The following is a 14,862-nucleotide window of genomic DNA, read 5'->3' as shown; positions in this document are numbered from 1 at the left end:
CACCGCGACTGCTGAATATATATCACATTGAAGCTACTGTATATACAATATATAGTTGACACTGCGACTGATGTGTATAGTTGTAGTATCACCTATATATTGTATGTGATACTGTGACTGGTGTACACACATTATATAGATGAAACTGATAAAATAAAATTATATATATATATATATATATATATATATATATATATATATATTAGACACAGATAGATAGTGCTGCTATACACAGCAGTATCACCTATACAACGTATATGCAGTAGTATATACATTATACAGGTGATACTGCAAATGTTGGATACACGATATATAGGCGATACTGCTACTGCTGTATATAATGATAGTATCACCTATATATCATGTATACAGCAGTCTATATACATTATATAGGCAATACTGCTACTGATGTGTATATATGTTATATATAGGTGATACTGTTGTGTATATATGTACGTGTGTGTGTGTGTGTATACACACACACACACCAGTATAGCCTATATAACGACATATATACACAGCAGTATCACCTATATACACATCAGTAGCGGTATTGCCTATATAATGTGTATAGACTACTAAATATACATTATATAGGTGATACTGATGTATATAATCACTATACTACCTATATAATGTATGTATAGCAGTCTACATCTTATATAGGTAACACTGCTACTTATGTGTATATACATTATATCGGTGGTACTGCTGTGTATACATGTACATATATGTGTATACATACATGTGTGTGTACAGTATACTGTATATACAGTATGTATACACACACACTGCAGTGTCACCTATATAAGGTATATACGCATCAGTAGCAGTGTCACCTATATAAGATATAGGCTGCTATACATACATTTTAGTGGTATAGTGATTATATACAGCAGTATCACCTATATAACGTATATATAGCAGTCTATACACATTATATAGGTGCAACTGCTGTATATACATTAAAAAATCATCTTGGGACTCACCCAGGTCCCTGAGATTGGGGGGGGGAGGTCGGGAGGATGAAGGGCTGAGATGTGTTGGGTCCTCTCCAGCGTCGGCAGTGAAGAGGATCCCAGGCATTGGTGAGCAGTCTTCTCTGACGCTGGTACAGGCCGGCCAGCGTCAGACACAGTCAGGTCAGGTGGAGGCGTCCTATGCGCGCCGGCCTTTTCAAATGTGCGCGCGTGGTCTCCTGCTTGCCCGCGCTGACACGGGCAGCAGACGAGCACGCGCAGGAACTAGGACCGCGGCCGTGCTCGCGCACTAGCGTGGGCCGCCGCGGCACTTATCAGTGCGGGCAACGCGCGCACACAGGACCTGGCTTAGTTTTAAAGGGCCGGCTGGAGGGATGCGGCGCGCTATGTATTAAAATCGCTGCCGGTCCTCCAGCGGCCCTGTGCAGCTGCTCAGGCACCGGCCTGGGGGGCATATGCACTCCTGCCACCTGGCCCAGTCCGCCCCTGGCCAAGGGGTTATCAAACCTCAAGTGAACAAAATTGAGGCCATTCAAAACTGGCCCAAGCCCTTAAGTACCAAACAAGTGAGGGCATTCCTTGGCATCATTGGGTATTACCGTCGATTTATACCCAATTTTGCTAGTAAATCGGCTTCCCTAATGGACCTGTTAAAAGGGAAGAAAACGGTGATGGTCAAGTGGAATCCTCAAGCAGAGGAAGCTTTCCAGTCTCTGAAGTCGGCGTTGTGTGGACAGCCGGTCCTCATCAGCCCCGACTTCAAGAAAACCTTTATTGTGCAAACCGATGCCTCAGAGGTAGGCTTAGGAGCGGTGCTGTCGCAAGAGGTGAACGGGGATGAGCATCCAGTCACCTATTTAAGCAGGAAACTGACCCCGGCAGAGAAAAATTATAGCGTAGTGGAGAAGAAGTGCTTGGCGATTAAATGGGCCTTGGAGTCCTTACGCTACTATTTGCTCGGGCGTCAGTTTCGGTTGGTAGCGGACCATTCACCCCTTGTCTGGATGAGAAATGCAAAAGAGAGGAATGCCCGAGTCACCAGATGGTTCTTGTACCTACAAAACTTTAGCTTCTCTGTGGAACATCAGGCTGGGAAATCACAGGGAAATGCGGATGCCCTGTCACGGGCACCATGTTTGCTGACAAATGTTCAACCCCACAAGTCTGAACAGAGGGGGGGTATGTAAGGCAGTGACCGGTGTCATATGCGAGGGTCGCTATGTATCCCCCAGCATGTGCTTAGAAGCATATTAGATCCGCTGGAGTGCCCTGTGCTCACAGCAGGTTTGCCTGTGAGACACAGGGAAGAATAAAAGTGAGTGTGAACTAGATCAAGTTATTTGACCTAGAAATTATTCAGGAAAACCCGGTATGGGCTTCTATTTTTGAAATGGACTGCAGGAAGGTAGTGGGGCCGGTCCGTTTCCTCCAGCCCAGATCTTATAGTGGCCCATGGCCATAGAATCTGGAGGAAAGAAAAAAAAACCCTGCAAGAGAGTTTGGGTGTGTCAGTATTGGTCTGGGAGTCAGACCTAGCAGGAGACTTATGAGGAGCTCCTTCTGTGTGGAGCAACATGGGCCAGGCAGAGCCTGAAAAGCCTGACACCCCAGCGTACACGGTGGTGTAATACGTTCACTGCAACGGATTGTGGACTGTCGTTACTTTTCCTGACTGCATACCGAATGACTTGTTTGCTTATTTTTTTCGGTTTGTGAGTATGCTATGAAATAAACAAGACTTTATTTGAACTTTATATGGGTCACTGCCTACTCACTGCACATCAAGGACATCGCTGCATCACATTATATATGTATATATAATATTCATTATGTATAATGTATGAATACCTAAGCAGAGCACCAAATGAAGACTTCCTCCGCAGCCCCGCCCTGGTGCACGAGCATATCATTAACTCAAAATTACAAATAAAGATTAAACAACAACCTCAAGGTGGATTACATCAACCAAGGTATCATTTTAATCAGTATAATGGCACCAACCTGACACTGCCTGTAGGTTACTGTGCGCAATCCTGCTGAGAGGTTCCCTTTAAGTTACGTAGTCAGGAGGACCAGAGTGCGGTGGTGGAAGATGAGGTGGTGGATGACAAGGTCACCAACCCAACCTGGGAGGCTGGCATACAGATCGAGGCCTGAAGCACTGAGGGGGAAAGATAAAAAAACAGGAAGAGGCAGTGGGGGACCAGAGTGAGAAGGTGGGCAACTGCTCCGCAGAGTACAAACAGTCCTGAATTTCTTAAACAAAGAATTAGGTATACCCCAGTCTGGGCCTTTTTTTTAAGAGAGATCTGAGACAAACAAAATGGCCATTTTCCACCTTTTCCATGCAAAGATCAGAAGGCCTGACAACAAAGAGCCTAACCACCACCAGCATGATCAAGCATATGTCATCTAAGCACCTGACTTGGTGGGCAGAAGGCCTGGGTGCCATCAGGTGACACGGCTGCCTCTTCCTCTGTGCTATTTGCTTCACAATCCCCTGTCCAAAACATTGACACAGATGCCTCCTGCCCTGAACCTATCCTTTCACATTCTGACTTACAATCATCAGGCACTTCCAAATTCTTGTCTCAGCTCAGCGTTCAGCTGTCCCTACCACACTCCTTGGAATGAAAAAGAAAGTTCCCAGCCACCCACCCACATGCCCAAATGCTAAATGGCCACATTTCCCGTCTTCTTGCTGTGGAAATGTTGCCATTTAGTATGCTAGACAGGGAGGATTTCCACCTACTCATGTAAGCAGCCGTCCCTCGGTACTCGGTCCCCAGCCTCCACCTTTTCTCCTGGTGTGGCGTTCCTGCTTTGTACCAGCATGTGTCCAGAAACATCACCCGTGCCCTTACCAACGTATTTGTCCACTTAATGACCGACGTGTGGACAAGTGCTTTTGGCCAGTGGCGACACACTGGGTGAACATTGTGGAGGCTGGGGCTGAGTCACAACCTGACAAGGCGCATCTGCTCTCAACACCGGGGATTGTTAGCCCTACTTCTAACAGGGTTTCGTCCACCTCCTACAGCAGTTCTTGCACCCCCTCCTGCTCTTCCTCATCCTTGATCTCCAATATGGTACCTCAGATCACGTTGTCCACATCAGCTGGAAGCTCTGCATCACTGCCTCAACGAAGCGGCAACAGGCTCTGCTGAAGCTAATTTGTCTCAGAGACAAACCGCACACCACGGCAGAGCTACTTAAAGGAATAACAGACAAGACAGATCCATGGTTTTTGCTGCTGAATCTCCAACCAGGCATGGTCATATGTGATAATAGATGTAATCTGTTGGTGGCTGGGAAGCTTGGCAAGCTCACACACGTACTATGCTTGGTACATGCACTCAACTTCGTAGTTCGGTGGTTTCTGAAAACATACTCGGATTTGCCAGAGCTTCTGATCAAGATACACCATGTCAGTGCCCATTTCTGCAAGTCAGCTACAGTTACCGACGCTCTGGCAGTGCTGCAGCAGCCCTTGCAAGTGCCAGCACACCGACTAGTTTGTGACATCACCACTAGAGATGAGCGAATATTTCAATGTTCGGTTCGAATTACAATAACCGATTTTGCAATATTCGTCGATTTATTAGTTGAATATTTGCCAAACATAGCCGAATGTCATTGGAGTCAATGGGAGGCAAAAACAAACGCATACACAACACCTTCAAAAGGGCCCAAAAGCTGCCAAAACACATTAAATTAGGGGTAGACACTTGGAAAGTGGCCTAAATTCACTCACAGTGCAAATTTTAGAATGGCACAGCAGCAATCAGCCATGCATTACATGGTTAACATGAATCCACACATGTCCAAATATTAGTGGCAGACACTGCCAAAGTGGCATCAATTTCACCAGAGTAGAACTAGTATAATGGGGACTTACACATCTTCCACTACAGCCAACTCAGCAAGTGGAGTCTGTAACTGGCAAGGTGGTGGAACTACTGTGCTGTAGCCCTCAGAAATCCTGGAAGGGTGTAACTAGGTGGCCTACCAAATCCGAACTTGGATAAGAAGCAGGTGAAACCGCGACCCAAGGCGGGACAAGGAGGTGGCACCAGGTGATACTCCAGGGCTGACCTACAGAGGGTGGCAGCTGACCCCCTAGAGCATGTAGGCTGGTACTGCCTGAAGAATGGACGAAGAATTTAGGCAGGCATTGTAGGGACACTGGAACCACGGGTGCAGATGGAACCGGCTGAGGAACAGAAAAGCACTAGCAGGTACAGACTGGAACGGCTGTGAGACAGGTGAGCACTGGCATGTGCGAGCTGGACTGGCAGAGGAACAGGAGAGCACTTGCAGGTGCAAACTGAACCAGGTATAAGACAGATGGGCACTGGCTGGTGCGGGCTACACCGGGTGTTGAACAGATGAGTACTGGCAGGTGCAGGCTGGACCAGTTGAGGAACAGGAGAGTCTGACAGGTGTGGACTGGACAGGTTATTGGACAGATGGGCACTGGCAGGTGTGGGCTGGACCAAGTATTGAACAGTTGGGAATTGGCAGGTGCAGGCTGGACCGGGTTTTAGGCAGAGGAGCACTTGCAGGTGCAGGCTGGACTGGTTGAGGAACAGGAGAGCCTGACAGGTGTGGACTGGACAGGTTATTAGACAGATGGGCACTGGCAGGTGCAGGCTGGACCGAGTGTTGAACAGATGGGAATTGGCAGGTGCAGGCTGGGCCGGGTTTTAGGCAGAGGAGCGCTTGCAGGTGTAGGCTGGACCGGGTGTTGAACAGATGGGAACTGGCACGTGCGGGCTTGACCATATGTTAGACAGAGGAGCGCTGGTAGGTGCAAGCTGAACCGGCTGTAAGACAGGTTTTGGAGGAGGAGAGTTGAGTACTTATGAGGAGGAGCTATGGGGACTTTAAGCAAAAGCTTTGCTTTACACTGCTTTACACTTTTTCAGCTGAGATGATAGGAGAGGGAGGGGGAACTGGTAGACGGAGGAGAGAATTGAAAGTATTGAATAGCTGTTTAGGGCTGTGAGATGAGAGATGAGAAGTAGGTTTGTTTTACTGCAGTGAGCAATTGCGCAGCATTTTTACAACTTCTGTTACTGAATGGGCTACTCCACTCCCTTTCTTTGGCAGTCACATAGCAGTACGCATTGTAGATGAGGGCCAGAAAGAACACGTGCTCTAGTAGATGACAAGCGCTGCATCAAGTGACCTCTTCTCCTATTCCTCCACCTTAACATCTCACACAGTACAGTCCTTAGTGGTGGCACCCCAATTACTCTTGTTTTTCCCCCACATCACAACTATCCAACTGCCCAACTGACTGTAGGGAACCACAGATGGCTGAGTCTGCAGATCTGTTCACACATTCAATGCCATGGGCATCAGAAGTGTTCTCCAAAGTTTCTCAGAGTCAAGAGAATTAAATCATCTGCACCAATGCCCACTACACACCATAAGAAGGAGAACTAAACTAATAGACAACAAGGCTTGGTGAAATAAACTACTGCATACCTAAAGTTGGCTAACTAAACCACTACACACCATAAGATGGAGAACTAAACTACTAGACAACAGGAGTTGGAGAACCAAACTACTAAACGGCTTGGGTTGGAGAACTAACCTACTACACACCAGGGGATAGACAACAGGGCTTGGTGAAATAAATTACTGCATACCTAAAGTTGGCTAACTAAACCACTACACACCATAAGATGGAGAACTAAACTACTAGACAACAGGAGTTGAAGAACTAAACTACTAAACAGCTTGGGTTGGAGAACTAACCTACTACACACTGGGGATGGAGAACTAAAGCACTAGACACCAAAGTGTTACTAGACACTAAGTCTTGGAATCCCAGGGCTTGCAGGACCTTTCTATCTAATGATAATAATAATCTTTATTTATATAGTGCCAACATATTACGCAGCGCTTTACAAGTCAACAGTTCATATGCAACAGTCATAGTAAAGTTAACAATAATACAATAATTAATGCAAAGATAATGACGATTCTGTCCGTAAGAGCTTACAATCTGCAATGAGGTGGGGGTATCAAAGTACAGGTACTTATTTACAATGATAGCCCAGCCACTTTGAGGAAAGGGGGGTAGATAAAGCCTGCTTGAGCTGCTCACCAGCCATTATTTGTACTGCTTTTGGGAGCAATGGAGAATGATGGAGGCTTATGATTAGTGATGACGAATTTGTTCGACAAATAATCATCAAACATAAAATTGGCACTAATATGGCACATTCAGATTTGTGATCGGAAGCACGAGCAAAATTTTATAAAATCGGAAAAATTCAGGAAAAAATGCAGGAAAATATTTCCGTTGCCACTAAAGTATTTTGAGCACTCCTCTGCCTTTCTTTGGCAGACACGCAGTTGGTGCAGCACGGAAAGAGCATGTGCTCAAGTAGATGGCAAGTGTAGCTTCAAGTGGCCTCTCCTCCTCTTCCTCCATCTCAACATCACACCCAGTACAGTCCACAGAGATGGCACCACAATTACCCTTGCTTCCCCTCACGTCACAACTCTCCAACCGCCCAACTGACTGTAGGGAACCACAGATTGGTGAGTCTGAAGACATGTTCACACATTCTGAGCCACAGGCATCAGAAGTGTGCTCAAAAGCTTCACAGAGTCAAGAGGAGGAAATCATCTGCACTGATGCCCAAAATTATTTTAGCTTGGATCCGGGGCAGGACGAAGTAGGGTCCACGCCACATCCTGACCCTCATCACCAGACGTTAAGACTGTCATGATATGTACTTTTGCCCTGTCCTGAATTTGAAAAATATGCCATTTGATGTATGTAACTGTTCTCTGGTTTCTATTAGTTGTAATTTATGTATTTTCTTGTGCTGGGAGTTCACCTGTAACAACATGTCTCTTTCCCCAACAATTGTATTTCTGGACTGTAATGTAATTATGTAAGTAACCTGTCTCCTTTCCACAAGAATTGTGTACCTGGACCTTAATTTAATTCAGGCTTGTGCCAACAGCTAGGGGAATTCCCCCATTGTTTTCGTAAACAGAAGATAACTCCAAATACACAAACTTCTAGACACACCGGAGCCTACCATTCTAGAAGCTTTGAATGAACCCTCCTCCCCTACACACACATGGGCTGATCCCAGGAGCACAGACAAGAGACCCATGTGTGATCTAGCCAGTTGTGTGTTGGATACTGGAAGAGAAGGAACCGAAGCTGTCTGAGGAAGCAATCGGTATCCGTGTGATTGTGGTGGATCTGTTGGACTTGTGGAAGGACTATTGTTTCGTTTATCGGGTGCGGGATTACTGGAAAGCACCTCCAGATCTGTTTCTTTACTTGGACTTATTGTGGACTTCTCATGGACTTGAAGGACATTATGGATATTTGATGTTGTATGCTCCCTGCTTTAATAAATCTCGTTGGATCGTCCCTCGGCCTGTTGTCCCTTCTTGCTCTGCCGTACACCCCGTCACAAACTGGTTGGCAGCAGTGGGATCAGAGCAGAAGGATTGGAGGACAATGGCCCAACATCGGGAACCAGCACCGCAGAGTACAAGAACTGAACTTTGGGGAGCCTACAATCATAGGCCCGTGAAGTAGGAGTCCATTTTAAAGGACTCTCCAAGGAGCAGCTAATTGAGGCTTTGGAAGGAGTTCGCCTGCAAGATGACGCTGAGGAAGGATCCTCACAGCAAATGGAGGAAAGACTGCAGCCGGAGGTAAATTCCCAAAAAAGTCAGTGGGCTGTGTGGTACGAGGAGGAGATGGCATTGCTGGGAGAAGAGGCCACCATAGACGATAAGGGGGAGGCCATTCACAGAGCTCAGGAGATGGCATTGCTGGAGAGGCAGATCGCTTTGGAAGCAGCTAGAAGCTCCAGACAGACTGTAAACTCAGCACCCACCATTAGGGAACTCCCCAGAGTGTCCCGCAAAGACTATAAGCCATTTAATGAGGCTGCAGGCGACATTGAGGGCTTCTTCCAGGACTTTGAGCATCAGTGTCGATTAATGGAAGTCCCGGAAAGGGAGTGAGTCCGACATCTTGTGGGGCTCTTAGAGGGTGAAGCTGCCAAAGCCTATAGAGCTATGGACCCTTGGGGGAACCGTGAGTATGCGGAGATTAAACAAACTATTCTAGAACATTATGCTGTGACGCCAGACACTTACAGGACTCAGTTCCATACTTTAGCCTGTGATGGGGAAGTGTCTTTTAAGATATATGCTCATAGACTCAAACAAATATGTCATCGCTGGCTGGAAGCAGAGGAGGCCTTAACCTGGAACACCTTTCTCCAGGTTATCCTAAAAGAACAATTCTTTGCCCAGTGCCCCGGTGAGATCAGGGAATGGGTGCGTGACAGGAGAAGAAGCTGCATCTCTCACTGATGAGGCTCTCACCATCAAGCCTCAGTGGAGGGTTCTGTTGGAGGATGGAGAGAGGCCTACCAGCTCCACAACACCGGTGGCCCCCAGTTCTTCTGTCCCCATTGTTCCCTGTTGTGAATTTGGATTCTGGGCTCCCCCGGTGGCCGCTTGTGGAATTGGACTTGTCATCCTCTTTCCTGTTTCACCTGATTCCATCAGTAGTGGGTGTCGCTATTTAAGCTCATTTCTCTGGTGGTTTCTTGCCGGTCAACAATGTTATCTGATGCCTCTCAGTGCTTGTTCCTGCTTCTAGACAACTTCTAGATAAGTTGGACTTTTGTCCATGTTTTGTTTTGCCTACTTGTTCCAGTTCACAGCTGAAGTTTTGTTACTGTGTCTGGAAAGCTCTCGTTGATCAGGGATTGCTACTCTGGCGTTATGAGTTAATGCCAGAGTTTAAGGTAATCTCTGGATGGTGTTTTGTTAGTGTTTTTCTGCTGACCATGAAAGTATACTATCTGTCTTCTGCTATCTAGTAAGCGGACCTCAAATTTGCTAAGACTATTTTCCTGCTGCGTTTGTTGTTTCATCTGAACTCACCGTCATTATATGTGGGGGGCTACTGTCTTCTTTGGAATATTTCTCTAGAGGTGAGCCAGGTCTTATATGTCCCTCTATAGGCTTGCTATGATCTCTGCCTGCAGAGATCATGACAGTTTGACCGGCCCTTAAAGTGTTAAAGACCCAGGTTGAGAAAGGAGAGTTATAAGAAGTCTGCTGGAATTTTTTTTTTTTTTTTTTCCTCCAGTCTGCCTTGCTGCAGTCTTTTTTCTCTCTCTCCTCCTAATCTCTGTATGCTCTGTGTGCACCTGACAATAATGGATCTCCAGAGTGTAACTGCGGGTTTGAATAATCTCATTACGAAAGTACAAAATTTACAAGATTTTGTGGTACATGCTCCGGTATCTGAGCCGAGAATTCCTTTGCCGGAGTTCTTCACAGGGAATAGAGCTAGCTTCCAGAATTTCCGAAATAATTGTAAGCTTTATTTGTCCCTGAAGTCTCGTTCAGCTGGAGACCCTGCTCAGCAGGTTAGGATTGTGATTTCCTTGCTCAGGGGTGACCCTCAAGATTGGGCCTTCTCATTGCCAGCAGGGGATCCTGCGTTACGCGATGTGGATGCGTTTTTTCTGGCCTTGGGCTTGCTTTATGAGGAACCTCATTTGGAACTTCAGGCAGAAAAAACTTTGATGGCACTATCTCAGGGGCAAGACGAAGCTGAAGTTTTCTGTCAAAAATTCCGTAAATGGTCTGTGCTTACTCAGTGGAATGAGTGCGCCTTGGCGGCAACTTTCAGAGAAGGTCTATCTGATGCCGTTAAGGATGTTATGGTGGGGTTCCCTTTGCCTGCAGGTCTGAATGAGTCCATGACAATGGCTATTCAGATTGATAGGCGTCTGCGGGAGCGCAAACCGGTGCACCATCTGGCGGTGTCTATGGAAAAGACGCCAGAAAGTATGCAGTGTGATAGAATTCTGTCCAGGAGCGAGCGACAGAATTTTAGACGGAAGAATGGATTGTGTTTCTATTGTGGGGATTCTACTCATGTTATATCGGCATGCTCTAGGCGTACAAAGAAGCTTGATAAGTCTGTTTCCATTGGCACCATTCAGTCTAAGTTTATTTTGTCTGTAACCCTGATTTGCTCTTTGTCATCCATTGCCACGGACGCCTATGTTGACTCTGGCGCCGCTCTGAGTCTTATGGATTGGTCCTTTGCCAATCGTTGTGGTTTTGATTTAGAGCCTTTGGAGACTCTTATTCCTCTGAAGGGGATTGACTCCACCCCATTGGCTAATAATAAACCACAATACTGGACACAAGTAACCATGCGTATCAATCCGGATCACCAGGAGATTATTCGTTTCCTGGTGCTGTATAATTTACATGACGATTTGGTACTGGGATTGCCATGGTTGCAGTCTCACAACCCAGTCTTGGACTGGAGAGCAATGTCTGTGTTGAGCTGGGGATGTAAGGGTATTCATGGGGACGTACCTTTGGTTTCTATTTCGTCGTCCATTCCCTCTGAAGTCCCTGAGTTCCTCTCTGATTATCAAGACGTCTTTGACGAACCCAAGCTTGGGTCGTTACCTCCGCACCGTGAGTGCGATTGTGCCATAGATTTGATACCGGGTTGTAAATATCCAAAGGGTCGTTTGTTTAATTTGTCTGTGCCGGAACATGCTGCTATGCGGGAATATATAAAGGAGTCTTTGGAAAAAGGACATATTCGTCCATCTTCTTCTCCCTTGGGAGCTGGGTTTTTCTTTGTCTCGAAAAAAGACGGCTCTTTGAGACCATGTATTGATTATCGGCTTCTGAATAAGATCACTGTTAAGTATCAATACCCATTGCCATTGCTTACTGATTTGTTTGCTCGTATAGAGGGTGCTAAGTGGTTCTCTAAAATTGATCTTCGTGGGGCGTATAATTTGGTGCGGATCAGGCAGGGGGATGAGTGGAAGACCGCATTTAATACGCCCGAGGGCCACTTTGAGTATTTGGTCATGCCTTTTGGTCTTTCTAATGCCCCTTCAGTTTTCCAGTCTTTTATGCATGATATTTTCCGCGATTTTCTGGATAAGTTTATGATAATATATCTGGATGATATTCTGATTTTTTCTGATGACTGGGACTCTCATGTCCAGCAGGTCAGGAGAGTTTTTCAGGTTCTGCGGTCTAATTCTTTATGTGTTAAAGGGTCTAAGTGTGTTTTTGGGGTCCAGAAAATTTCCTTTTTGGGGTATATTTTTTCTCCCTCTTCCATTGAGATGGATCCCGTCAAGGTGCAAGCTATTTGTGACTGGACTCAGCCCTCCTCTCTTAAGGGTCTTCAGAGATTTTTGGGCTTTGCCAACTTTTACCGCCGATTTATTGCTGGTTTTTCGGATGTCGTTAAACCACTGACTGATTTGACCAGACAAGGCGCTGATGTTGCTAATTGGTCCCCTCATGCTGTAGAGGCCTTTCAGGAGCTTAAGCGCCGTTTTGCCTCTGCCCCTGTGTTGCGTCAGCCTGATGTGAATCTGCCTTTTCAGGTTGAGGTTGACGCTTCGGAGATCGGAGCTGGGGCAGTGTTGTCGCAGAAAGGTTCCGACTGCTCCGTCATTAGGCCTTGTGCCTTCTTTTCTCGCAAATTTTCGCCCGCAGAGCGGAATTATGATGTTGGGAATCGGGAGCTTTTGGCCATGAAGTGGGCGTTTGAGGAGTGGCGCCATTGGCTCGAGGGGGCTAGGCATCAGGTGGTGGTATTGACTGACCACAAAAATTTGATTTATCTTGAGACTGCCAGACGCCTGAATCCTAGACAGGCGCGCTGGTCTTTATTTTTTTCTCGCTTTAATTTTGTGGTGTCATACCTACCGGGTTCTAAGAATGTTAAGGCAGATGCCCTTTCTAGGAGTTTTGACCCGGACTCTCCTGGTAATTCTGAACCCACAGGTATCCTTAGGGAGGGAGTAATTTTGTCGGCCGTTTCTCCTGATCTGCGGCGGTCCTTGCAAGAGTTTCAGGCGGATAGACCGGATCGTTGTCCGCCTGATAGACTGTTTGTTCCGGATGATTGGACCAGCAGAGTCATCTCTGAGGTACATTCTTCTGCATTGGCAGGTCATCCCGGAATTTTTGGTACCAGGGATTTGGTGGCAAGATCCTTCTGGTGGCCTTCTCTGTCACGAGATGTGCGAGTCTTTGTGCAGTCATGTGACGTTTGTGCTCGGGCCAAGTCTTGTAGTTCTCGGGCTAGCGGACTGCTGTTGCCCTTGCCTATTCCTAAGAGGCCTTGGACACACATCTCGATGGATTTTATTTCAGATCTGCCTGTTTCCCAGAAGATGTCTGTCATCTGGGTGGTCTGTGACCGTTTCTCTAAAATGGTCCATTTGGTTCCTCTGCCCAAGTTGCCTTCTTCTTCTGAGTTGGTTCCTCTGTTTTTTCAGAATGTTGTCCGATTGCACGGTATTCCTGAGAATATTGTTTCTGACAGAGGTACCCAATTTGTGTCTAGATTTTGGCGGGCATTCTGTGCTAGGATGGGCATAGATTTGTCTTTTTCATCTGCTTTTCACCCTCAGACTAATGGCCAGACCGAGCGGACTAATCAGACCCTTGAGACATATCTGAGGTGTTTTGTCTCTGCTGACCAGGATGATTGGGTTGCTTTTTTACCATTGGCAGAGTTCGCCCTCAATAATCGGGCCAGTTCTTCCACCTTGGTGTCCCCGTTTTTCTGTAATTCGGGGTTTCACCCTCGATTTTCCTCCGGTCAGGTGGAATCCTCGGATTGTCCTGGAGTGGATGCGGTGGTGGAGAGATTGCATCACATCTGGGGGCAGGTTATGGACAATTTGAAGTTGTCCCAGGAGAAGACTCAGCGTTTTGCCAACCGTCATCGTCGTGTTGGTTCTCGGCTTTGTGTTGGAGATTTAGTGTGGTTGTCTTCTCGTTTTGTCCCTATGAGGGTCTCTTCTCCTAAGTTTAAACCTCGGTTCATCGGCCCTTATAGAATATTGGAGATTCTTAATCCTGTTTCTTTCCGTTTGGACCTCCCTGCGTCCTTTTCCATTCATAACGTTTTTCATCGGTCGTTATTGCGCAGGTATGAGGTACCTGTTGTACCTTCAGTTGAGCCTCCTGCTCCGGTGTTGGTTGAGGGTGAGTTGGAGTACGTTGTGGAGAAAATTTTGGACTCTCGTGTTTCCAGACGGAAACTCCAGTATCTGGTCAACTGGAAGGGTTACGGCCAGGAGGATAATTCTTGGGTCAATGCATCTGATGTTCATGCTTCTGATCTTGTTCGTGCCTTCCATAGGGCTCATCCTGGTCGCCCTGGTGGATCTGGTGAGGGTTCGGTGCCCCCTCCTTGAGGGGGGGGTACTGTTGTGAATTTGGATTCTGGGCTCCCCCGGTGGCCGCTTGTGGAATTGGACTTGTCATCCTCTTTCCTGTTTCACCTGATTCCATCAGTAGTGGGTGTCGCTATTTAAGCTCATTTCTCTGGTGGTTTCTTGCCGGTCAACAATGTTATCTGATGCCTCTCAGTGCTTGTTCCTGCTTCTAGACAACTTCTAGATAAGTTGGACTTTTGTCCATGTTTTGTTTTGCCTACTTGTTCCAGTTCACAGCTGAAGTTTTGTTACTGTGTCTGGAAAGCTCTCGTTGATCAGGGATTGCTACTCTGGCGTTATGAGTTAATGCCAGAGTTTAAGGTAATCTCTGGATGGTGTTTTGTTAGTGTTTTTCTGCTGACCATGAAAGTATACTATCTGTCTTCTGCTATCTAGTAAGCGGACCTCAAATTTGCTAAGACTATTTTCCTGCTGCGTTTGTTGTTTCATCTGAACTCACCGTCATTATATGTGGGGGGCTACTGTCTTCTTTGGAATATTTCTCTAGAGGTGAGCCAGGTCTTATATGTCCCTCTATAGGCTTGCTATGATCTCTGCCTGCAGAGATCATGACAGTTCCCCGT

Source organism: Ranitomeya variabilis, chromosome 8 (assembly GCF_051348905.1).
Source record: "Ranitomeya variabilis isolate aRanVar5 chromosome 8, aRanVar5.hap1, whole genome shotgun sequence".
Taxonomy (NCBI): domain Eukaryota; kingdom Metazoa; phylum Chordata; class Amphibia; order Anura; family Dendrobatidae; genus Ranitomeya; species Ranitomeya variabilis.
This window is presented reverse-complemented; position numbering follows the sequence as displayed.